The sequence below is a fragment of the Coregonus clupeaformis genome, chromosome 21, assembly GCF_020615455.1.
Source record: "Coregonus clupeaformis isolate EN_2021a chromosome 21, ASM2061545v1, whole genome shotgun sequence".
NCBI classification, from domain to species: Eukaryota; Metazoa; Chordata; class Actinopteri; order Salmoniformes; family Salmonidae; genus Coregonus; species Coregonus clupeaformis.
Genome location: NC_059212.1, coordinates 52,962,063 through 52,988,178, shown reverse-complemented (window position 1 = coordinate 52,988,178; position 26,116 = coordinate 52,962,063). Strand labels below are relative to the sequence as shown.

Below are 26,116 nucleotides of genomic sequence, written 5' to 3'. Positions count from 1 at the left end.
AAACGTTTTCCTCTTACACCTCACAACATTTGCTCAGCTTTCAAACACAGTGCTGGAGAGAGAGAGCCATAATATCCAGGTGGGGTTTTCCATTCTAGGAAACTTTCCCCCTCCTAATAGGTACCTTTGGCTGGACGCTGCGCGCTGGGATCTGTACGCATCACCAACAAATATTGTTCTATTGACTTTGTGGGATCTTTGGCATTCGTGACAAAAACATTTATATGCTTGCTTCCCAGCTTCGAACTGTTCATGCAAACTCACAGTTGCAAATCTTGTAAACTTAAATGAGTGGCACCTAACTCACAAAACTACATAAAAAAAAAATATATATATATATATATATATATATATTTTTTTTTTGTTCTTTTTTCTCCCCAATTGGTAGTTACAGACTTGTCCCATCGCTGCAACTCCCGTACGGACTCGGGAGAGGTGAAGGTCGAGAGCCATGCGTCCTCTGAAATACGACCATGCCAAGCCACACTGCTTCTTGACACACTGCTCGCGTAACTCGGAAGCCAGCTGCACCAATGTGTCAGAGGAAACATCGTACAGCTGGCGTCAGCGTGCATGCACCCGGCCCGCCACAAGGAGTCAATACAGCGTGATGGGACAAGGACATCCCGGCCGGGGTTTTTAAATCAGCACTGTCAACACTGTTTTTATTTAACACTTTTACAAAACAAAACACACTTCTCCCTACTTCCACTCGCGCTTCAGCTGCAATGAATGAGTAGCCAAGTGTATCGATAGGCCTGCGTTATTATTATTAGCAGCTCGTCGTGTCTTTTAATATCGAGGAATATTTCACTTTCTCTGGTCATAGGAACAACGTGTGCATGAGGCAGAAATAATGCGGTGCGACTCGAGTTTCACCATCAGGTGGAAGACAGTGTCCCCTCTCTCTGGTCAGTCTCACCCTCTGCTGCTCTCTCCCTCCTTCCGCTGACTGACCATCAGATGCAGGTACCATCAGTCCAGTAAAATTAAAATTACATTTATGCTCAGCTGTGCCTCGCAAGTGATACACCAACTGATCTATTTTGTTATCAAAGCTTGGGCTTTGAAATATAATATGGGCTGAGAAGAACAATATTGGCAGGCCAGGCATATAGACAATATGCTGTGATAATGTCTTGGGCCTGCTGCACAAACCTAATTTGTAAGCATAGGCATACATTTTTTAAGTCATGTTTTTTTTTTCTATCCGAGCAGTAAATATTGGCTTGCTTTTTGACTGCGAAAGTGATCTTGACTCCGAAAAGGTTGGTGACCACTGCTTACAATCTATCCTCTCACAGTGACAAAAGAAGTGATACAACTTTAATCCCTTAGCCACTGTCAGAATCTAAGCATGTAGCACAGTACAAGGTCACACTGCAGGTGTCAGCATATGTTTTACACAGATATGGATTCGAACACCATTAAAGGAGACACTCGCATGCTCCAATGTGCCACCACGTTGACCCGAAAGAGACATTTGGTTTTAACAGTAAATTACATGGACTAATATATACTTTATGTAGGCCTACTCTCAGAGGAACCTTTGTAAATCAACTTGACTCTTATTTTTTATTTTGTTAAGACAGTCTATGTCTACTCTGGTTGTCTGTATACAGTGGGGGGAAAAAGTATTTAGTCAGCCACCAATTGTCCAAGTTCTCCCACTTAAAAAGATGAGAGAGGCCTGTAATTTTCATCATAGGTACACGTCAACTATGACAGACAAATTGAGAATTTTTTTCTCCAGAAAATCACATTGTAGGATTTTTTATGAATTTATTTGCAAATTATGGTGGAAAATAAGTATTTGGTCACCTACAAACAAGCAAGATTTCTGGCTCTCACAGACCTGTAACTTCTTCTTTAAGAGGCTCCTCTGTCCTCCACTCGTTACCTGTATTAATGGCACCTGTTTGAACTTGTTATCAGTATAAAAGACACCTGTCCACAACCTCAAACAGTCACACTCCAAATTCCACTATGGCCAAGACCAAAGAGCTGTCAAAGGACACCAGAAACAAAATTGTAGACCTGCACCAGGCTGGGAAGATTGAATATGCAATAGGTAAGCAGCTTGGTTTGAAGAAATCAACTGTGGGAGCAATTATTAGGAAATGGAAGACATACAAGACCACTGATAATCTCCCTCGATTTGGGGCTCCACGCAAGATCTCACCCCATGGGGTCAAAATGATCACAAGAACGGTGAGCAAAAATCCCAGAACCACACGGGGGGACCTAGTGAATGACCTGCAGAGAGCTGGGACCAAAGTAACAAAGCCTACCATCAGTAACACACTACGCCGCCAGGGACTCAAATCCTGCAGTGCGAAACGTGTCCCCCTGCTTAAGCCAGTACATGTCCAGGCCCGTCTGAAGTTTGCTAGAGTGCATTTGGATGATCCAGAAGAGGATTGGGAGAATGTCATATGGTCAGATGAAACCAAAATATAACTTTTTGGTAAAAACTCAACTCGTCGTGTTTGGAGGACAAAGAATGCTGAGTTGCATCCAAAGAACACCATACCTACTGTGAAGCATGGGGGTGGAAACATCATGCTTTGGGGCTGTTTTTTCTGCAAAGGGACCAGGACGACTGATCCGTGTAAAGGAAAGAATGAATGGGGCCATGTATCGTGAGATTTTGAGTGAAAACCTCCTTCCATCAGCAAGGGCATTGAAGATGAAACGTGGCTGGGTCTTTCAGCATGACAATGATCCCAAACACACCGCCCGGGCAACGAAGGAGTGGCTTCGTAAGAAGCATTTCAAGGTCCTGGAGTGGCCTAGCCAGTCTCCAGATCTCAACCCCATAGAAAATCTTTGGAGGGAGTTGAAAGTCCGTGTTGCCCAGCGACAGCCCCAAAACATCACTGCTCTAGAGGAGATCTGCATGGAGGAATGGGCCAAAATACCAGCAACAGTGTGTGAAAACCTTGTGAAGACTTACAGAAAACAAAGGGTATATAACAAAGTATTGAGAAACTTTTGTTATTGACCAAATACTTATTTTCCACCATAATTTGCAAATAAATTCATTAAAAATCCTACAATGTGATTTTCTGGATTTTTTTTTCTCATTTTGTCTGTCATAGTTGATGTGTACCTATGATGAAAATTACAGGCCTCTCTCATCTTTTTAAGTGGGAGAACTTACACAATTGGTGGCTGACTAAATACTTTTTCCCCCCACTGTAGCTAAACACCATATTGTGCATGACTTCAAGAAATAATTTGGGAAATAAGATAGCCAGGCCTTTCAGGGAGGGGATATAATATTAACATGGCAAATACCAGGCCCCCAGCCACACACAGGGCTGCACTGCAACACTTGAAACCATAATGCTTGATCCATCAATATTTTCACTAGTTTAAGGGTTGAAATAAGGATGTCCATTTTGAGAGCTGAATGGGGTTACAGAGGAAAGAAGACATTTATGGCCTAGGATGGTAAACAACCACAGACGGAACAACATTTCACCACACAGCGAACAAGGATAGATACAACCTGTTTACTGTACTGGCTATGCCAATATAGAATATTCCACAGGTCTATTCCAGAGAAGCAAAGATAATTTTCACATCTAAATCGCTGCTGACTTCTGTTACTTTACGCAGGGGTAATGCCAGTGCCAGGCCAGAAAAACAACACAACTGGGCTTGCTGATGTCATACTTGAATAGACAGGTGTCTTCATCATCTTCTTTCCAATTCAGCAAATCATTTAGTTTGACATTAAGTAACCATCCGAGGCTTAAACAAACTATACACAAAGATGTTGAAGGAGAAAGAAGATCTTAGACTGCAAAGTATAGAGGCCATGTTTCACTATGCAATTTGATTCTGCAGGTAAGAGAGAGCACAATTTTCTGCTTGAGTTTTCTTTCAATGTGTTGTTAGGGCTACCTGGAAGAAAAATTAGCTTTTTAAATCGAAAGCTACAGTAAGCTACTGAATTGTTACCCAGAAATTATTTGCTATTGAGATAAAAACAGCTGCATTGGACCTTTAAGTGTGTTTAGTCAGAAATCGGTAAAAGAGAAAAAGAAGCCCCCAGGTATAACGGAATTGCCCTCAAAATGTTACTAGCAGACAGTGCACTGGCACACGTCTTGGTAAGGAAGATACAGTGTAACCCCTCTTTATGCCGAGATATCATTATGTATCATTTTGGATTAGAGCCATCCCCTTGAGGAGGCTCATGGTTAATAAGCCTCTGCCTCATGATTATTTTTGAAAACGATATTACTTCTCCACTGGCCCTGCTCCAAACCACCAAAGCAAACATAACTCTCACATGGAGAAGCTTTGCACATTCTTATTTACCAGCATTTCATTTAAAAATACAGTATTCTTTTTGTAAATACCTTTGACAGCATGCCCATTTTTTGTAATATAAAAAATACACACCATATACAGTAAATATGAGTTTTCATCATTAGTCCTCTAAATACAAACACTACTTGAATAAACCACTTGTTTCTGTTTGTCTTCAGACTCTAGGTTAATTAATGAAATAAAATCTCTCCTTTCAAGGAAATGTGCAGACCAATATTGAGTTTGCTGCATATAGGCTGAAGGGACAACACCATTGAAACAGTCAGTGTTGTACCATTATGGCTAGTTCATGTTCATGAATATACAGTACCGTTGGATCCACTCTTGCTTTATTAAGTTTATAGAATTAATAAAGCTTTAAACTGTGTCCATACTGCACCCATTTACAGCTCACTCAAGGTTGTCAATCAATGCTGTTTGAGTAACAGGAGAGAATAGATTTGGTTTCTACAAAAATGCTGCAGAAAGTAAAGATTTTGGTTTAGTTGCAAATGAAATATATTTCATAGGAAGTGGGTGAAGACGAGAGTGACAAGACAAGAAGAATGAGTTGAGCTCAGAGTGGAGACAGTGGGTTCAACTGCATTACCCACAGTCTTGATTATAGACAGCCTTATACAATGGCAGGACATTTCTTTAGAAACTTGTGGTAAACCAAAGCATTTCCTGAAATGGTCCACTCTGTGTATTTGTGACTCAAATGCTGAAAGTGGAATAAGTTGACTCCCATCCAAAAACAGAACTGCAATGTCTGTATGTGTTCCAAGCAGATTAAATGAACATTATATTATATAAAATGCAACAGCAGATAAGTAAGTTGTTACTGAAATCATATTATTGCACAAATAAAAAAGCAAGAAATTCAGAATAATTATTTGGATGAACAGGCATGAAATACATGCATACTGCAATGGGGATTGGGGACCATACAGAACAAAGAGGAACTAAACCTAACCTGGTGTCACGATCGTTGGTTAGAGAGGACCAAGGCGCAGCGTGTTGAGCGAACATACTTTAATAGTAAAGTGCAAACACGAATACAAAACAATAAACGATACGTAACGTCCTCAGACAATGACTGACAAGGAACAAAAACCCACAACACTAAGGTGAACACTGACAGTTTAAATATGGCTCCCAATCAGAGATAACGAGCCGACAGCTGACACTCGTTACCACTGATTGGGAGTCACACGACCAAACAAGGAAACACAACAAATACAACACAACCAATACCAAACACAACCAAATGAACACACCCTGGCTCAAAATACACAGTCCCGGAGCCAGAGCGTGACAGTACCCCCTAAAGGCGCGGACTCCGACCGCGCCTACACCCCAAATAGGGGAGGGCTGGGTGGGTGTTGCTCCTCGGAGGCGGCTCCGGCTCGGGCTTGACCACCAACCTACTACAATCCCCCGTAGTGCCCCCAGTCCGATCTGACCCAGTTCGCTGGATCAGGACTGCCGACCGCGCACCCCTGGCTTGGCGCGTGAGGCAGGAATGGACCGGACCTGGCAGGCGATACGCACCCTTTGCATGGTGCGTGGGCCGGAACAGGCCTCACCAGGCTGAAGACTCGCATCCCTGGCTTGGTGCGAGTAGCAGGAATGGGCTGAATCCGGCTGACGACTCGCACCCTTGGCTTGGTGCGAGTAGCAGGAACAGGCTGAATCCGGCTGACGACTCGCACCCTTGGCTTGGTGCGAGTGGCAGGAACAGGCCGGGTTGGGCCGGCGACGCACACCGTGGACCTGGTGCGTGGAGCAGGGACCGGCTGGGCTGGGCTGACGACGCACACCGTGGGCCTGGTGCGTGAAGCAGGGACAGGACGAGCTGGGCTGACGACGCACACCGTGGGCCTGGTGCGTGGAGCAGGGACGGGCCTCACCGGACTGACGACTCCATTCCCTGGTTTGGTGCGAGTAGCAGGAACGAGCTGGACCAGGCTGACGACTCGCATCCCTGGTTTGGTGCGCAGTAGCAGGAACGGGCTGGACCAGGCTGACGCCTCGCACCCCTGGCTTGGTGCGAGTAGCAGGAACGGGTTGGACCAGGCTGGCGACTCGCACCCCTGGTTTGGTGCGAGTGGCAGGAACAGGCCGGGTCGGGCTGGCGACGCACACCGTAGGTTTTGTGCGTGGAGGAGGGACAGGCCGGGCTGGACTGGCGACGCACCTCGTAGGCTTGGTGCGTGGAGCAGGGACAGGCCGGGCTGGGCTGTCGACGCACACCACTGACTTGGTGGGAATGGCAGGAACCGGCCGGGCTGGGCTGACGACGTGCACCACTGACTTGGTGGGAATGGCAGGAACAGGCCGGGCTGGGCTGACGACGCGCACCACTGACTTGGTGGGAATGGCAGGAACAGGCCGGGCCGGGCTGTCGACGCACACCACAGACTTGGTGGGAATGGCAGGAACAGGCCGGGCTGGGCTGACGACGCGCACCACTGCCTTGGTGGGAATGGCAGGAACAGGCCGGACCGTACTGGGGACACACACCACTGGCCCCACGCAGGGATCAGGAACGGGCCGGACCGGACTGGTAACACACCCCAGTACCTCTCGCCGTGCCTCCACACTTTCCCTCTCCTCTGTGCCCAGTGGCCCCCCTAACCTGGCGGCCTTCTCTGCCAACGCTTTGCACCGCTCTAACCCATACACCTGCTGCCCCGACGTCGTGAGCCCCCCCCTAAAAATTTCCTGGGGGTCTCTCCTCCCCGTGGCCCAGGCCTCTCTCCCTCTTGCCAGACTCGCAATCATCTCCTCCCACGTCCATCCTCTCTCCTCGTCACGCTGCTTGATCTGGTTAAGGTGGGTTTTTCTGTCACGATCGTTGGTTAGAGAGGACCAAGGCGCAGCGTGTTGAGCGAACATACTTTAATAGTAAAGTGCAAACACGAATACAAAACAATAAACGATACGTAACGTCCTCAGACAATGACTGACAAGGAACAAAAACCCACAACACTAAGGTGAACACTGACAGTTTAAATATGGCTCCCAATCAGAGATAACGAGCCGACAGCTGACACTCGTTACCACTGATTGGGAGTCACACGACCAAACAAGGAAACACAACAAATACAACACAACCAATACCAAACACAACCAAATGAACACACCCTGGCTCAAAATACACAGTCCCGGAGCCAGAGCGTGACAGTACCCCCCCCTAAAGGCGCGGACTCCGACCGCGCCTACACCCCAAATAGGGGAGGGCTGGGTGGGTGTTGCTCCTCGGAGGCGGCTCCGGCTCCGGGCTTGACCACCAACCTACTACAATCCCCCCGTAGTGCCCCCAGTCCGATCTGACCCAGTTCGCTGGATCAGGACTGCCGACGCGCACCCCTGGCTTGGCGCGTGAGGCAGGAATGGACCGGACCTGGCAGACGATACGCACCCTTTGCATGGTGCGTGGAGCCGGAACAGGCCTCACCAGGCTGAAGACTCGCATCCCTGGCTTGGTGCGAGTAGCAGGAATGGGCTGAATCCGGCTGACGACTCGCACCCTTGGCTTGGTGCGAGTAGCAGGAACAGGCTGAATCCGGCTGACGACTCGCACCCTTGGCTTGGTGCGAGTGGCAGGAACAGGCCGGGTTGGGCCGGCGACGCACACCGTGGACCTGGTGCGTGGAGCAGGGACCGGCTGGGCTGGGCTGACGACGCACACCGTGGGCCTGGTGCGTGAAGCAGGGACAGGACGAGCTGGGCTGACGACGCACACCGTGGGCCTGGTGCGTGGAGCAGGGACGGGCCTCACCGGACTGACGACTCCATTCCCTGGTTTGGTGCGAGTAGCAGGAACGAGCTGGACCAGGCTGACGACTCGCATCCCTGGTTTGGTGCGAGTAGCAGGAACGGGCTGGACCAGGCTGACGCCTCGCACCCCTGGCTTGGTGCGAGTAGCAGGAACGGGTTGGACCAGGCTGGCGACTCGCACCCCTGGTTTGGTGCGAGTGGCAGGAACAGGCCGGGTCGGGCTGGCGACGCACACCGTAGGTTTTGTGCGTGGAGGAGGGACAGGCCGGGCTGGACTGGCGACGCACCTCGTAGGCTTGGTGCGTGGAGCAGGGACAGGCCGGGCTGGGCTGTCGACCGCACACCACTGACTTGGTGGGAATGGCAGGAACCGGCCGGGCTGGGCTGACGACGTGCACCACTGACTTGGTGGGAATGGCAGGAACAGGCCGGGCTGGGCTGACGACGCGCACCACTGACTTGGTGGGAATGGCAGGAACAGGCCGGGCCGGGCTGTCGACGCACACCACAGACTTGGTGGGAATGGCAGGAACAGGCCGGGCTGGGCTGACGACGCGCACCACTGCCTTGGTGGGAATGGCAGGAACAGGCCGGACCGTACTGGGGACACACACCACTGGCCCCACGCAGGGATCAGGAACGGGCCGGACCGGACTGGTAACACACCCCCAGTACCTCTCGCCGTGCCTCCACACTTTCCCTCTCCTCTGTGCCCAGTGGCCCCCTAACCTGGCGGCCTTCTCTGCCAACGCTTTGCACCGCTCTAACCCATACACCTGCTGCCCCGACGTCGTGAGCCCCCCCCTAAAAATTTCCTGGGGGTCTCTCCTCCCCGTGGCCCAGGCCTCTCTCCCTCTTGCCAGACTCGCAATCATCTCCTCCCACGTCCATCCTCTCTCCTCGTCACGCTGCTTGATCTGGTTAAGGTGGGTTTTTCTGTCACGATCGTTGGTTAGAGAGGACCAAGGCGCAGCGTGTTGAGCGAACATACTTTAATAGTAAAGTGCAAACACGAATACAAAACAATAAACGATACGTAACGTCCTCAGACAATGACTGACAAGGAACAAAAACCCACAACACTAAGGTGAACACTGACAGTTTAAATATGGCTCCCAATCAGAGATAACGAGCCGACAGCTGACACTCGTTACCACTGATTGGGAGTCACACGACCAAACAAGGAAACACAACAAATACAACACAACCAATACCAAACACAACCAAATGAACACACCCTGGCTCAAAATACACAGTCCCGGAGCCAGAGCGTGACACCTGGGATGGTTAAGATTAAGAAAGGTGGAAGTGAGAGATACAATAGCCTACTGCAGACAAATATGCCTCTAGGTGTGTTGGACATTAAAATAAAGGGTTTTATAATAAAGACATGTAATTTTTAACTTTACAAATGTATTACCTTTTAATGTGGCATGAACACAACCAGTCATGATGTTTTCATCTGATTGTCAAACAAATCACTTCCAAAAGTAGGTTACCTTCGCATGTTCGTCCAAAATAATCTCAGTATCCGAACACTGCACTGTGCACCTGCCAACTTTCTTTCAATTCCAGTGGTGTAGTGCTATCTTTTTTTGGTGAGGTAGCGCAACATTTATTTTTTCATCATCATTTCTCAGTCAGTTTGTACCGACAGACTGTCTGATAGCCTATTGAATATCATTGTAGAATAGCCCTAAGAATATCAGCCTCAAACACCAAGTTAGGCATACCTTATTTCAAAATAGGCCAACATCACTGTCAATTGTGAATGATAATTCTTCATGTTTTACCATTGAAATTTTTAAACTGAATGCCAATAATTTGATGTCAAGCAGATTCATGGGAATATGCATTTAGATCTTCTTGAAGTTCTGTTTCGTGAGCGAATTAAAACAGATGGTGTTAACAAACTATTAGTCTTTCTTGTATGCATATTTAGTTTTAATTAAAGCACATCCTGCCTAGTGGCTCGCGCTGTTGAGTTTTGGCCGCATTATAATTGTTTTGTGACTATTCAGCTTCAGATAAGAAATGACTGAGGATGTGTTTTTGGTGTAACATTTTATAGGCCTACTATGCTACAGTGTATGCTATTATATTTGGTTGTTATGTAAAATACTAATGAATCATTATGTGATCTTGCGAGACATTGATTCAGCTTTGATCTAACTTTACTAAACAATCACCATTGTGAGAAGTGAGAATTTTCTATTTGTAATAATAATAATAATAAGTGATGAGTAGGACTATAAGGCGTAGACAACAGAACTTGATGAGGGTTATTTAAAGCGATTTGAGTGCCCTTCTATTCGTGGTGCTGAAAGGACAGCATCATAACCAAGTGGTCACATATCGTCCTGGGTTCCACTGCGTAAGAGGGTATCCGTGGAGTTTTATGAACATCAAGGTAGACACGCTGTGAATTTGGATCCTAGATCATGTTGGCGTGATGATAAGGTTAATGCGGTGGATCAGTTTGTCTGCATAAGCAATAGAGGTGGTACGTTTCTGTAAGCTAAGCACTCGGACAGTAGGGCGAGTTCAAGTGCGTCGCACATGAGCTCCAAGTCCATCACAAACTGTTTTGAGGAAACCCGTTTTAGCAACCCCTGGTACACATTCACGCCACCGCCAGAAAGAGAAGACAGGGAAGAAACCATAATTTACCTATCTATAGGCTGCTATAGCCTACAGATTTATTTTGTTTGTCATTCTATAATTTCCATGGAATTTTGGTAGCAATGAAATAATGTATTTATAATTTATCTGAAAAAAAAATAATATTCAACCAGTATTCTGCGCTGCTCCCACGCGCAACGGCAGCACTACATCCCTGTTCAATTTGCAAGTGGCTGAAACTACTGTATCTCACCAGAGAAAGCATCTGAGCGAGCAAAACAGCGCCCCTCTGTCTTACTATATACAGCCCATGTATCTGATGCTGTCTGGACAAAAAGAGTAAGACATGCCATACTCTTTTTGATCAGACAACATCAGATACATAGGCTACACATACTGAGGCAGAGGGGCGCTGTTTCGCTCACTCGGATGCTTTATCTGAGATTGCGCGCATCTCGGCTCAGATCACACTTCGTCACATAGATAAATAATATACAGATAATATTTACCCTGTTGCGCCTGTAAAGCCCATGTATTATGGCTATAGGTTTGTTTACATTGTATAACATGTCCTTCCTTATTGTTGTCTTATTTTCTAAATGGGATCCCATGGGCTTTTTTAAAACTTTGCCTCCACTCCTTTTTTAAATTAAAATAATAATAATAGGGGGATCTTGTAAATTATAGCTCCACTGAATCTTGTTTTTAATGGCCTGTCCACTATCTGGAAAAAAAACATGAATATTTTACTTTTTACATATTGCACCACATGAATGTTTTAGCGGACGCAAGTTCCTGGGTATTATAAACTATGAGTCAGTGCCACTCCTCCTTAAATGTGCAATTTGCATTTGATGATTAAAAAAAACACAGACCACAAGACTAGTTGTCCTTTGGAAATGCTCTGCAAACCACATTCTGACTTAAAGCAGCATTCAGCTTCTAATTATACCCTGGCCTGGCCAGATATGCCTGAAGAACAGCACTTGTGTCCCAGATGGAAACATTATGTGTGCTTTTGGGAAAGCAGCAGAGCCCTACATATCATGGGGCCATGGGGCCAGAAGAGGTCTTTCTGTCTGTGTGGTTCTCTTTTATTGGAAATTGAGCACTTATATATATTTTTTAAGTTATGTAAGTGCTTTGCCTTTAATACAGAGAGCATGCATGAGTTCTCTGTCTCTCTGTCACTAAAGCAATGCCAGCCAGACTGACCGCATTTTAATTTTCATCAAAAGCTTAAAAACTACTAATGGTTATATAACGATCAAAGACAACAGACATTACATAATATCCTAATGGACGTTTCAGAAATGTTTCAATTAATCACATGGGGAATGATGGACGGAGGGTGGGGGTGGCCAGCATGACAATAGGTTATATTTACATCCATCTGGGGAATGCAGTATATGCATGTCATTAAAGGGAGTGATCCTTTTGACATACACATGACAGATTATCTAGATTATGGATTAAATATATAACTATTTGTTTATCCTAAAAGCTTTCTATTTGAAGATACTGCAACAAATCCTGGTCGTTTTACTCTTGTTACTGTGACACTGTAAAGAAACATTACCGCCTCTCAGTCATTACCTTCAGACCATACATCTCTGAGTGTAACTTCTGATAGAAATGAGACACAGTTTCCCATTAAGTTTCATAAGACAACCTTCAAATTACATTGTTCATACAAGTCAGTATGTTATCTATTCCATATAAATAATCATAATACAAATAGCATTACACCTTGAGAAAGATACATAATTGTAATGACAGAAAAACTCTGTTACTACACCATTGGTTAAATTCAATGTTGATACTGAAGTAATAATAGCATTACTGCACAAGTATAAGTGCTACTTAGTGTAAAGTGTTACAGACGTATCTGTTGTATATTTTCTTTAACTACCATGTTTATCTGCTGTGAGCCCTAATCCCAACATGAATACTGCCATGGTACAAATGTGCGTTTCAGTACACGATATGCAGGCGGGACTGGTTGAAACAGAGATAACAGGGGAAAGAGACACTATTGTGGACCAAAGTCATTGAATCGCTTGCACATAGCCATGACCTCATTGTGAAAAAGAACTAGGTGAGCCAGAAAGCCAGATGCTACAATATTTACCATGGATGAACTGCAGGTGAGTTCTAGTAGATCCATCAATTTTTAAAAGATAGTTACGTAAAAAAAAAAAAAAAAGAACCCATCAAGTGGAAAAAAGAAGACTCCTAAAATATCTGATAGCTTTCTACAGGTAGTTTTTCACCTTATAAAAAATACCATAAATGAATGATGATAGTGAATGAATGTCCAGTGCCAGGACAGGGGAACTGAAAGGTTCACCACAATTCACTTTAAAATATCCCCAAATGGTTCAAGTTTCATCATGACTAGTTTTCACCATTCACATCGACAGCGTTGTCATCGTTTGAGATCTATGTCTTTCACTTCCTTTTTCATTTAATCAGATTTCTCCACTAATGGCAATCCAAGTCCACAATATGACCAATCAACATTCTGCTGCTAGCTCAGTCTAATTCAATAGGTCTTGTGGTATTTTGTGTGTGTACTTGGGTCAAAAACACATTACCATTCTATTAGCATTCCAGGTTAGTCTCTAAGGCAGCATTCACACAGGCAACCCAATTCTGATATTCTTTTCACTAATTGGTGTTTTGACCAATTAGATCCGCTCTGAAAAAGATCTGATGTGAAAAGATGTGAAGTGATTGGTCAAAAGACCAATTAGTGGGCTGTCTGTGTAAGCACAGCCTTAGTTGGTCTGTCTACAACCCAATGGATTGACAGGTTGCTGCTTGGACTGAAATTGCAACAGTTCACACGTTTAAAAGGACATACTGTAGTTTGACGCACTTCCACATCTGATGTATAGCCTGCGTCCACCGCTCTGCATGTGACTCTGAAGGGTTGTCCGTATTGTTGAAAAACAGGTATTTCCACAGGCCTTGTAACCATCTAGTCTGGCGTGCCAGAAACTACAATAGAGAGGTGTCTCAGGCAGCACAGCAACACCTTAACAAGACTAAATGGATTTGACACACTGGTATGTCAACCAGTGTTGACCCATTAACCGTATGAAAAAGCCTCCAACGGCCATTGCAGCTGAGCGGTATCATACTGTTTTCTCACACTTATCATATTTAATAGGGATTTTACACATTTCTAGGATGCCTGTTTTGAAAAACTTAGTAACACTTTCAAGTGTAAAAGCCCACAATTATAATGAATTTGCTACATAGAGACATAACATAGACTATAATTAGTCCCATAAGGAGACATTATAACGAGTCATAAATGTGTATAACTAGTAATAACGCATTATACCTGACCTATCAGTGTAAAGTTAAGTGTTAAAGTGCAGGGTTGGGTATGTTACTTTCTAAATCTAATCCGTTACAGTTACTAGTTACCGGTCCAAAATTGTAATCAGTAACATAACTTTTGGATTACCCAAACTCAGTAACGTAATCTGATTACTTTCAGATTACTTAACCCTTAAAAGGCATTAGAAGAAAGGCATTAGAAGACAAAAAGGATCCATCAAATGCATTTTGGTGTGTCATCATAGTGGTCTCCGACTTGAGGTCAGACTCGCTCAGGTGGAACAAACTTAAACTTGCGCCTTTTTTCAATTCTGAATTGAATGTCATTGAAAAAACAGAAAGGTGTCATCATCTAGTTTTTCTAAAGTATCTGTAATTTTATTACAATATTTTTTGCTTGTAATGAAATGTAATAAGTTCGCAATGTAATCAGTTACTCCCCAACTCTGTTAAAGTGTAACTAAAAGGTTTTCTATGTCTGTTCTTTGGGGCACTCAGTGCAGTCAGTCTTCATGATATACTGAACAAAAATATAAACGCACATGCAACTATTTCAACGATTTTACTGAGTTACAGTTCATATAAGGACATCAATCAATTGAAATAAATTCATTAGGCCCTAATCTATGGATTTCATATGACTGGGCAGGGGCACAGCCATGGGTGGGCCAGGCAGTCCCCACCAACTTGGGAGCCAGGCCCAGCCAATAAGAATGAGTTTGTCCCCACAAAAGGGCTTTATTACTCCTCAGTTTTATCAGCTATCCGGGTGGCTGGTCTCAGATGATCTCTCAGGTGAAGAAGCCGGACGTGGAGGTTGTGGGCTGGCGTGGTTAGACATGGTCTGCAGTTGTGAGGCCGGTTGGACATACTGCCAAATTCTCTAAAACAACGTTGGAGGCGGCTTATAGTAGAGAAATTAACATTAAATGATCTGGCAAAAGCTCTGGTGGACATTCCTGCAGTGAACTTGAGACATCTGTGGCATTGTGTTGTGTGACAAAACTGCTAATTTTATAGTGGCCTTTTATTGTCCCCAGCCCAAGGTGCACCTGTGTAATGATCATACTGTTTAATCAGCTTCATGATATGCCACACCTGTCAGGTCGATGGATTATCTTGGTAAGGAGATGCTCACTAAACAACAAATTTGTGCACAACATTTGAGAGAAATAAGCTTTTTGTGTGTATGGAAACACTTTACATGTTGCGTTTATATTTTTGTTCAGTATAGATTGTTCAGATACCATGTGTGGTCAGGTAGTTTTTACCAGAGGAAGAACACTATAGGACATTATGAAATGTTAAGCTATTTTCCCCCAGAGAGCATTAGGTCATGCTCCAGAGAAGATTTCAGATGAATGAACACACTCCTTACAGTACATTAAGGTTGATTTAATTCAAGCATGCTTTTTAAGTTCATATGTCTCAGAAAATTCCTCAGAACATGAGATGTTATCTTTGTTCATGCTTTTCATAATTACATGGGATTCCACATGTTCAAGAGTAGAATTCAGGAATGGAAAAATTTAAATATATTGGCAGTGCCACCATAACTGAGCTAGTACTAAAATGGCACCCAAAATTGTAATAAAATAGTCCGATTTTTGCACATACAAAATGTTGTTGATAATCTCTGCTTTTTCTCCCTATAATGTAATTTGTGCTAAGCACATTAGCAAATGTCTGTGTTCTATTTGATAAGTGATAACCCATAAAACGCTATGGTGTGATGCCAACTTGCCCATAATAGAGAAAATGACTGTGTTGGAATGATTTGAACCATTTTAAACCTCCACAATCCTCACATGACACCACGTTATCAATCAAGATGTTTTGCAGGCATCTTTACCATCACCATTTCGTTCTCTGAATGGGCCAAGAGCATGGAACAATACCTTGGAACTGTTTAACGCCCCGACCGTTGGATGAAAAACTGGGAATTGAGCAGAGAAAAGTCTACTTAACAAGGGCACATTTTTCACTGTCATCCAAGGGCACAAACTCCTGCAGCGCAGAGGAGCAGAGCAAGGCCAGGCATTTGTGTAAGGCCCCTAATTGTGACTGCCTGCCTTGCTAATAAGCGACAGCATCCCAAATTGGAGGATAATCAGCGTCTGCTTAATTATCCGGGGTGTCTCTTGTTCCCCAAACATCCCGCCCCTTTGATTAGCTTGTTAAAGGGTATTTTGCAAGTGAACCTTGATGGGAAGGTCAAATGGAGCCTGGAGTGCTTGCAGAGGAGCTCTTCTCTACCCACTAAAACTGAGGAGTCAAATCAAAGAGGGTTTATTTATGTGAAAGTTCAAATTAAGAAAGAGCGCTTGAGGCATCACTTATGTTTACGTGCTGTATGTTTGTTACTTCAGTCTGTTGTCTCTCTGACCCTGGAATAGATGCTGACCATAGAGAAAAAACACAATGGGATCAATGCTACAACTATGGATGTATTGCATCAGGTGTTAATTATTGGCCGTATTGGCTGATTTTGTTATAGGGAATATTCTAGGTCAATATTTTACAAATGGCCAAAAATGATCCGCCACCAACGCACCTATCATATCTGCCCAGATTTACCTTATTGATGCATCCCTGGTTAAAACAGCAACATATTTGCGATACATTTTGCAAACTGCAGATAAATACCTGTTTACTCCTATGCTCTTGTTGAACCAGATGAAGAGGACTTCATTTTACCTTAAGAATAAGAAACACAACCACTGTGGTAATGTTAAGATAGGGACGAGTAACCCCCTACAATTTGCTTATGTTGCATCGGCCCTATGGCATTACTAGATGGGCCAGCAAAAATAGCATGTCTTGACCAGCTCGGCCACAAGGAGAAAGCATAGAGTTTATACCAAACACATTTTAAAGGGTAACTCTCAACCCTCAATCAGCCAACCCCTTCAAACATTAAAAAAAATGCATTCAGGTGAGAAGTTGTGGATGGGGGGAATTAGTTGTACCTGATCCAACACTTTCTCACTACTTACCAGAAGTCCACTGGCACGCTCTGATAATAAAATGTTGTGCATCGCAAGCAAATACAGCTCTGGACACAGTGGTAAGGCGTTGAGTTCCTGACATCTCTTGCCACTTGCGGTGCCTTAATTTCTTTTAATTTTGTGTTATGTCAGTAGTGTAGTCAAGGGGCGGCAGGTAGCTTAGTGGTTAAGAGCGTTATGCCAGTAACCGAAAGGTTGCTGGTTCTAATCCCTGAGCCGACTAGGTGAAAAATCTGTCGATGTGCCCTTGAGCAAGGCACTTAACCCTAATTGCTCATGTAAGACACTCTGGAAAAGAGTGTCTGAGAAATGAAAATGAAAAAAAAAATACAAAAAAATATAAAATTTAGAAAAAGGAAGCATCACGCTAAATATATTGGCACACTCCACCTACCAAGACCATTGCCAAATAAGGCACGCTGTCACCTGCTTTTATAGTAAGCCTTGAGGTGGTACCACCCAGCACATCTAGAAGGTAGTGTATTTCATACCGAACCCCTCCATTGAGATGACATAGAGGCACATTCTCAAGGTACCGCCACATCACAATTTCAATGGTATAGTTGAACCGCTAGGGGCAAAAGAGCTAGATTTCTACTAAAATGAATCACTTTTGCAACGGACTGTCAAAATGAAGACCAGAATTGACGTTTCACTATAACTAAGCTTAAAATATCTGGTTTCGATTGATTTTGTTTTTTTCATAAATTATACTCTTTAAAGCCTCAATGCAGACTTTTTAAATCAATGTTTTAAATCATCACTGTATGCCTAATAAATCACTGTGTGTGTTTATTTCATGAAAATACCTCCAAATATATTTTCTCAGTCTGGGCGTGTTGATACAAATGTAAATATATTTACATACACAGCCCACAGAATTTTCTAAACTCTAGAGCTTACCCCTTCAAAGTAGGAGAATACATATGCAAATAAAAGATGATTGGTCAATAGTCAGAATAATCAGATCAGATTGTGATGTCATGCTGAGGGCCAAAAACTCCCTCCCACCTGAACAGGCTGAAATTACAGTTAAAAATAAATAATAAAAACTCTTACACTAAAAGGGCATCATCATAATTTTCACAATTTCAGAGTGTTATTTTGACCTTATATTGTGGAAACATCAGCAAAAAAAACCAACAGGAAAATCAAGGTTTTGACTGCACTGCCCCGATAATGTAGATTTTACTTTTCAAGCATTAGAGAAAAAGAAAAGTCTAAAAAAAAGAACATTTCAGACACACCATCTTCAATCAAACATTAATGCTCAAACAATTTGAAGACTTCTATAAATCTTCATGGGAGAATTTATCCTCGATGTTTTGGCTTGATTGCAAAGTGACAATCACACAGCACTGCAGCCAGTCATTGAAACATATGAAGCTTCCCACTGCCCGGGATAAATGAGACCCAGTGTTTTCCTACAACATCACTGAAATTATGTTTCTCAATGAGTCGCTCACAACCATTACATTTACAGTGCATTCGGAAAGAATTCAGACACTTTGAACTTTTCCACATTTTGTTACGTTACATTACAGCCTTATTCTAAAATTTATTAAATGTTTGTTTTTTCCCTCAACAATCTCCCCACAATACCCCATAATGACAAAGCAAAAACAGTTTTTTAGATTTGTTTTGCAAATGTATAAAAAATAAAAAACGGAAATATCACATTTACATAAGTATTCAGACCCTTTACTCAGTACTTTGTTGAAGCACCTTTGGCAGCGATTACAGCCTTGAGTCTTCTTGAGTATGAAGCTACAAGCCTGGCACTCCTGTATTTGGGTAGTTTCTCACATTATTCTCTCCATTTAAGAATGATGGAGGCCACTGTTTTCTTGGGGACCTTCAATGCTGCAGAAATGTTTTGGTGCACTTCCCCAGATCTGTGCCTCAATACAATCCTGTCTCGGAGCTCGACTGATAATTCCTTCAACCTCATGGCTTGGTTTTTGCTCTGACATGCACTGTCAACTGTGGGACCTTATTTAGACAGGTGTGTGCCTTTCCAAATCACATCCAATCAATTTAATTTACCACGGGTGGACTCCAATCAAGTTGTAGAAACATCTCAAGGATGATCAATGGAAACAGGATGCACCTGAGCTCAATTTTGAGTCTCATAGCAAAGGGCCTGAATACTTATGTAAATAAGGTATTTATTTTATTTTTTATATACATTTGCAAAAATGTCTGAAAACCTGTTTTCGCTTTGTCATTATGTCTTGTGTGTAGATTGATGAGGAAAAAAAGTAATTTAATCAATTTTAGAATAAGACTGTAACGTAACAACATTTTGAAAAAGTAAAGGGGTCTGAATACTTTCCGAATGCACTGTATATCTCCACATCTCTTTTAAAACCTATCTGCATCACGAGTGGTTGCTCCTTTCGATTCAAGGACTAATTCATTGTCACAGGGTTAATGTGTCTTCCACACAGAGAAGGAGCACTTCAAGTTGTGTTTTGACCATTTTTCATGCAATGCAGTGTTCATTTAGAAAAAATACTCATCAACTACCTACTTTTCTTGACTATGATGATAATGAGATGAGATTCCCTGGAAAAACGGTTACAAATTACTTTTAATTATTGTGACGAGATGAGAATTCCACATTTAATTAGACATGAAGCTCCTTTTCATTGGTTTTGTCCAATCCTAAGCATGAATGCAGAATATTTCATACTTCTGGCATTTTTGTAAAGCTCAAATTCTCCCCTTTTCAAGGAAACCTGTTATTTACCCCCTTGACAGTTATGATGGGGAGGAAATCTGAGCTGTAAATAGTTTAACCTGTAGCCAAGGCTTTATAGCCTATATGGTTAATTATGGCTGGCATTGGTTACAATCTGCCACAATATCAATGTTGCCAGTTAAGGTATATGAGGGGATAGTAGGCCTAGTTGGACAAGGCTATATGAATGTGCACATGATGGAAGTTAGAGGTAGCCTGAATATTCATTATTTAATAGGAAAAAATGCACTGACTATTATGTGACTAAAATGGCTGTGACTAAAACTAGACAAAAATTGTCCAGAGTTTTAGTCGACTGATAATAACTAAAACTAACAAAGGATGAAATGACTCAAATGTGACTAAGACTCAAATGTATTTTAAAACTAAAACTAAGACTAAAACAAAATCTAAAATAGCTGCCAAAATTAACACTGATGCAATGCACCATCCACATCATTCATATTGTGAACATAATGCTATGTAAGTACCATTTTACCCAAGAAATTACAATATATTCCCCAGACAAAAACATGGATCATCAGACTGTGAGCTTAGCAACAGCTTGGAGATTTTCTGTTCTCATTGGATCATGTGCTAAATGCAATGGCGCTATTGCAGCATCCAGGCAAGGCCTCTCACTGTTATCTTAATTTCTTACTCTTTGCTGGAAAATCTGGGAGCTGTGAACTGCATACTTACTAACCCATAAGCCCCAGAGGTTCGCAACGAAACTAATAAAGGTCCTTTTAAGAAATACTCCCTCCTCTCTGCATTTAAGCATGTGCCAGCCAAGGAGAGCGGGTTGGACCTGCCCAAAACTAGAACTGCATCCAAATCACATCAACAACAACTGGATCAGAACTGAGGATCATTCCTAGTAACCACAAATCTCAGGTGCTGCCTTGATCTAAGAAATTGATTATTTGAAAGTCCATTTTATGTTGTGATGAAGGCAGGGGTGGGAGGATATGTCAGCATATGTCATGGGTTCTGCTATGTGTTTGAAATGTTATCCCTTGCACTGCCAGTGGGGGAGGGCGTTGCAGGTCTTTATGTTAATGGGGAAGGCAGCAACACTGCTGAGAATTTTCACAAGTCAACGCAATTGAGGTACCCTGGGAGTTATGGAATGCACACCACATGGAATTCTACAAGTCTATAGCAGCATATTCATACAGTAGCTAGGTAGAGGGAAGAAGAGCCCCACATGACAACTCATCAAAAATGGTTTATTTCATGGTCAAATACGAAATGTAATATTCTTACGTTTCATGTTGTAACACCAAATAACACTGTTCATAGGTATCTTGGGAACAATTCTGAGATAATGTAATCCTGGACCATGGAGACAGGATATCTTATCAAATGGTGGGTGGCAGGTAGCCTAGCGGTTAAGAGCGTTGAGCCAGTAATCAAACGGTTTCTGGTTAGAATACCCAAGCTGACTAGGTGAAAAATCTGTTGATGTACCCTTGAGCAAAGCACTTAACCCTAATTGCTCCTGTAAGTTACTCTGGATAAGAGTGTCTGCTAAATGACTAAAATGTTGGCACTAAAAGAGTGACAATTGCTGCAGGTTGGTTAAACCATTGACACACACCTTCAGAGATAACCAGCCCCATATATACCTTTTTGTTTCTTGAAATTCCTCTGAAACGCGGCAACTGCCCATGTGACAAAACCACTCTTTTCATTTATTTACCTATTTATTTCTATACCTCCAATAGGTTGTCTGTACAAAAGATCAATACAGTCATATTCACTATATATATTTTCCTGTTCACAAACTCCTGGGCTTTATGCAGGCGTTATTAAAGACGGTGGCCTTTCCTGGGCTTTACATTCATGATGTTCAAACTGTGATTTGGGTATTAACTTCTTAAAATGCCCCCACGCTTAGTGCTATGATTATGGGAATGTTGACTATTAGAACAGGGATGATTTAACATAATTATGTGCAGTGCAATCAGTGGCGGTGGATATACAAGAGATTACATATGACAATATGGGAGCACATTGAGTGAGTAGTTTGGTGACTTTACTTTCTGGTAGGTACTATTCAGCACTATTCTTGCTGCACTGGTTTCAGCAACAACATCTCTCCAAAATGTATACTGTAATAAAATATATGAATTGCATTGGCCCATAAACACTTTTTAGTCAGTTATTTAGTTAGTTATTTCCAAAATATGGCATGGTGCCATGAGTAACCCTGTCAAGAAATGCCAATAAATATACTATGAAAATGGAAATGGTCCATTCAAAACCCCAAATAACAGGTTTTTCTTGCTAGAAAGAGCATTAGAGAGACCCGCCAAAAGTTATACGGCAAAGTGAGAGACATCATAAAAATATCTGTGTTAGTGGTGTAACTTTTTCAGTGAGGTGTAAAAATGGCATTGAGTTACTCACACTCCTGCATTCTTTAAATGGAAAAGTTGAGAAAAAAAGTGAAGGTCATGGGAAGTCAAGAAAACAAGCTCTTTCCTGAGTCAAACACAGCCATGGTATAACCTTACCATGCCAATGGAACTGAAGACTTGACTATTAACAGGCCCGTTATGAGACTGAGTCACGGGCCTTCTCAAAAGCCCTGCTATGTGTCAGTCAACATAAAAAAGAACAACTGAGGATACATTTCTTAATAGAGAATTTAAAATATTAAAGGAAAACTATTTTGCAAAACGCATCATACTGTGACACTTTCTGTATTTTGCAAATTATATATCTTGAAAACTTGATTGCTGACATGCAAAACATTTTGGGACTGTATCAACAGTGGAGTAATGAAACAAATACCAAAAGATAGTTTTTGAGCGGAATTTCCCTTTAAGAAAAGGAACGAACAGTAGAATTGTTTTGTTATTTTTGTTATCTAAGATGTTTTGATATGCATAAGGATGTCTAAGGAGTGTTTTACCCCTAAAAGTGTACTTGTGTGTGAGGAATCTAAAATTAATCCCAGGAATCACATAAACATGCTTTTCCAAGAGACCAGGCAATGACGACTGTGGGTGACTTTCTCACACCTGTAAGAAATGTCCTCCTCTTCAACCCACGAATGGGCCCTCAATCTTACAGTAAGATCTTCATAAACCTCGCACTTTCAGTTATTTGAAAAAGGAAATAATCTCCCAAATATCACTATTTCTAAAACAAGCCATAGAAAGTTGGTTGCAATTTTTATTTAATCCTCCAGAAACAACAGAACAAATAATGCAACAAATATTGTGGTTAAACTCAAATATAGTAATTGATAAAAAAAACATATATTTTTTAAAAAATGTTTAAAAAAGGTATAATCTTCGTAAATGATATCATAGGTAGAACTGGTAGAGTTATGTCGCACATGCAGCTAACAAAAACATATGGAAATGTCTGCTCTACACAAAATTACAGCCAATAATTGCAGCATTACCGCAAAAATGGAAGAGGAAAGTTGAAGGGGGAAAAAGTAAGGAACTTGTCTGTCGGTCCTGCATTAAAGACCATAATTGGTTAAAGAAAATTGTGATAAATAAAAAAGTATACCAGTTTCATTTAAGGACCAAAGGATTGACAGCCGTCCCATATAGATTGCAAAATAGTTGGGAAGAGATTTTTGACATACCGATTCCATGGCAAATGATTTATGAACTGATACACAAAACGACGCAGGATTCAAAACTTAGAATTGTTCAATTTAAATTATTTTACAAAATTCTTGCAACCAATAGAATGTTATATATATATATATATATATATATATATATGGGGGATACAATCTTCCCAGCTCTGCAGATTTTGCTGTGAAGAGACAGAATCATTAGATCATTTGTTTTGGTACTGTCCATTTGTAGCTTGTTTTTGGTCACAGGTCCAGGAATGGCTGAAGGATTGTAATATTTACCAGAAGCTAACCCTGCAGATAGTACTACTGGGTGATCTGAAAAGTCATAGTCAATCGATCAATAATATAATAATTTTTTTATGTTTATTTTCAATTTACAATTCTGTAGAAACAATGAGAATTGAAGGGTTCAGAACTTTTGTGAAACATCACAGTACAGTTGAGAAATATATGGCAAGTAGAAATCCAATATGCATGGGGTTAAGAGATAGATGGGAGGGGTTGAATGGAGCTGAAGGTTGGGACTAATATCAACAAAATAACTAATGTAAAACATACTGTGTCCATAATAAGTATATAGGTTGAGAACTTTTGTGAAAAAGAGCACAGTTTGGGGGATATGGCATGTAGAGGCAAACCAGATGGACATCATGAAAATGATCGGAGGTTGAGGGTAGAGGAAGTTCAGGAGTAAAAACAAACAAAATATAATTATTGTAAAATTCACTGTGTCCATAAAATGTATATAGTATGTATAAGCTGGAAGTAGAGGACTAAGCGTTGTTGTTCACTAGTTTACTTCAATTAGGGGAGAGGAGGAGGGTTGGAAAGTATTAAAGGAAAATCCATTTTTTTATGTATTTATATGTATGTATGTGTATTTGAAGAAAAAAAACATATGGGGGATTGGAAGTGATGCAGACAATTTCATTGATGGAAGTTACAATCTATCTGCAGTATTAAAGCTGATCTACCCCCTAAAAAAATTAAATAACATATAATGAAAAATAACAAATAAACAAAAAAAACAAAAATAAAAATGATACAAATATAAAAGGAAAAATAAATTAATAATAACACTGTATGTTTAGACTCTGTCAACAACTAACTCTCAATACATCCAGTGGCTTGCGAAAGTATTCACCCCCCTTGGCATTTTTCCTATTTTGTTGCCTTACAACCTGGAATTAAAATAGATTTTTGGGGGGTTTGTATCATTTGATTTACACAACATGCCTACCACTTTCAAGATGCAAAATATTTTTTATTGTGAAACAAACAAGAAATAAGACAAAAAAACTGAAAACTTGAGTGTGCATAACTATTCACCCCCCCCCCCCCAAAGTCAATATTTTGTAGAGCCACCTATTGCTGCAATTACAGCTGCAAGTCTCTTGGGGTATGTCTCTATAAGCTTGGCACATCTAGCCACTGGGATTTTTGCCCATTCTTCAAGGCTAAACTGCTCCAGCTCCTTCAAGTTGGATGGGTTCCGCTGGTGTACAGCAATCTTTAAGTCATACCACAGATTCTCAATTGGATTGAGGTCTGGGCTTTGACTAGGCCATTCCAAGACATTTAAATGTTTCCCCTTAAACCACTCGAGTGTTGCTTTAGCAGTATGCTTAGGGTCATTGTCCTGCTGGAAGGTGAACCTCCGTCCCAGTCTCAAATCTCTGGAAGACTGAAACAGGTTTTCCTCAAGGATTTCCCTGTATTTAGGCCATCCATCATTCCTTCAATTCTGACCAGTTTCCCAGTCCCTGCCGATGAAAAACATCCCCACAGCATGATGCTGCCACCACCATGCTTCACTGTGGGGATGGTTTTCTCGAGGTGATGAGAGGTGTTGGGTTTGCGCCAGACATAGCGTTTTCCTTGATGGCCAAAACGCTCAATTTCAGTCTCATCTGACCAGAGTACCTTCTTCCATATGTTTGGGGAGTCTCCCACATGCCTTTTGGCGAACACCAAATGTGTTTGCTTATGTTTTACTTTAAGCAATGGCTTTTTTATGGCCACTCTTCCGTAAACCCAGCTCTGTGGAGTGTACGACTTAAAGTGGTCCTATGGACATATACTCCAATCTCCACTGTGGAGCTTTGCAGCTCCTTCAGGGTTATCTTTGGTCTCTTTGTTGCCTCTCTGATTAATGTCCTCCTTGCCTGGTCCATGAGTTTTGGTGGGAGGCCCTCTCTTGGCAGGTTTGTTGTGGTGCCATATTCTTTCCATTTTTTAATAGTGGATTTAATGGTGCTCCGTTCAAAGTGTCGCATATTTTTTTATAACCCAACCCTGATCTGTACTTCTCCACAACTTTGTCCCTGACCTGTTTGGAGAGCTCCTTGGTCTTAATGGTGCCCCTTGCTTGGTGGTGCCTCTTGCTTATTGGTGTTGCAGACTCTGGGGCCTTTCAGAACAGGTGTATATATACTGAGATCATGTGACACTTAGATTGCACACAGGTGGACTTTATTTAACTAATTATGTGACTTCTGAAGGTAATTGGGTGAACCAGATCTTATTTAGGGGCTTCATAGCAAAGGGGGTGAATACATATGCACACACCACTTTTCCGTAATTAATATTGTAGATTTTTTTTAACAAGTTATTTTTAAAATTTTACATCACCAATTTGGACTATTTTGTGTATGTCCATTACATGAAATC

The 26,116-nt window shown here is 42.0% G+C and overlaps 1 protein-coding gene across 1 annotated transcript in view; it reads right to left on the bottom strand.

Moving 5' to 3' along the window:
- Window positions 1-26,116, bottom strand: part of LOC121534663 (parathyroid hormone/parathyroid hormone-related peptide receptor-like) — a 69,879-nt gene that overhangs the window by 25,980 nt on the left and 17,783 nt on the right. The gene's annotated exons all lie outside the window — the stretch shown is intronic.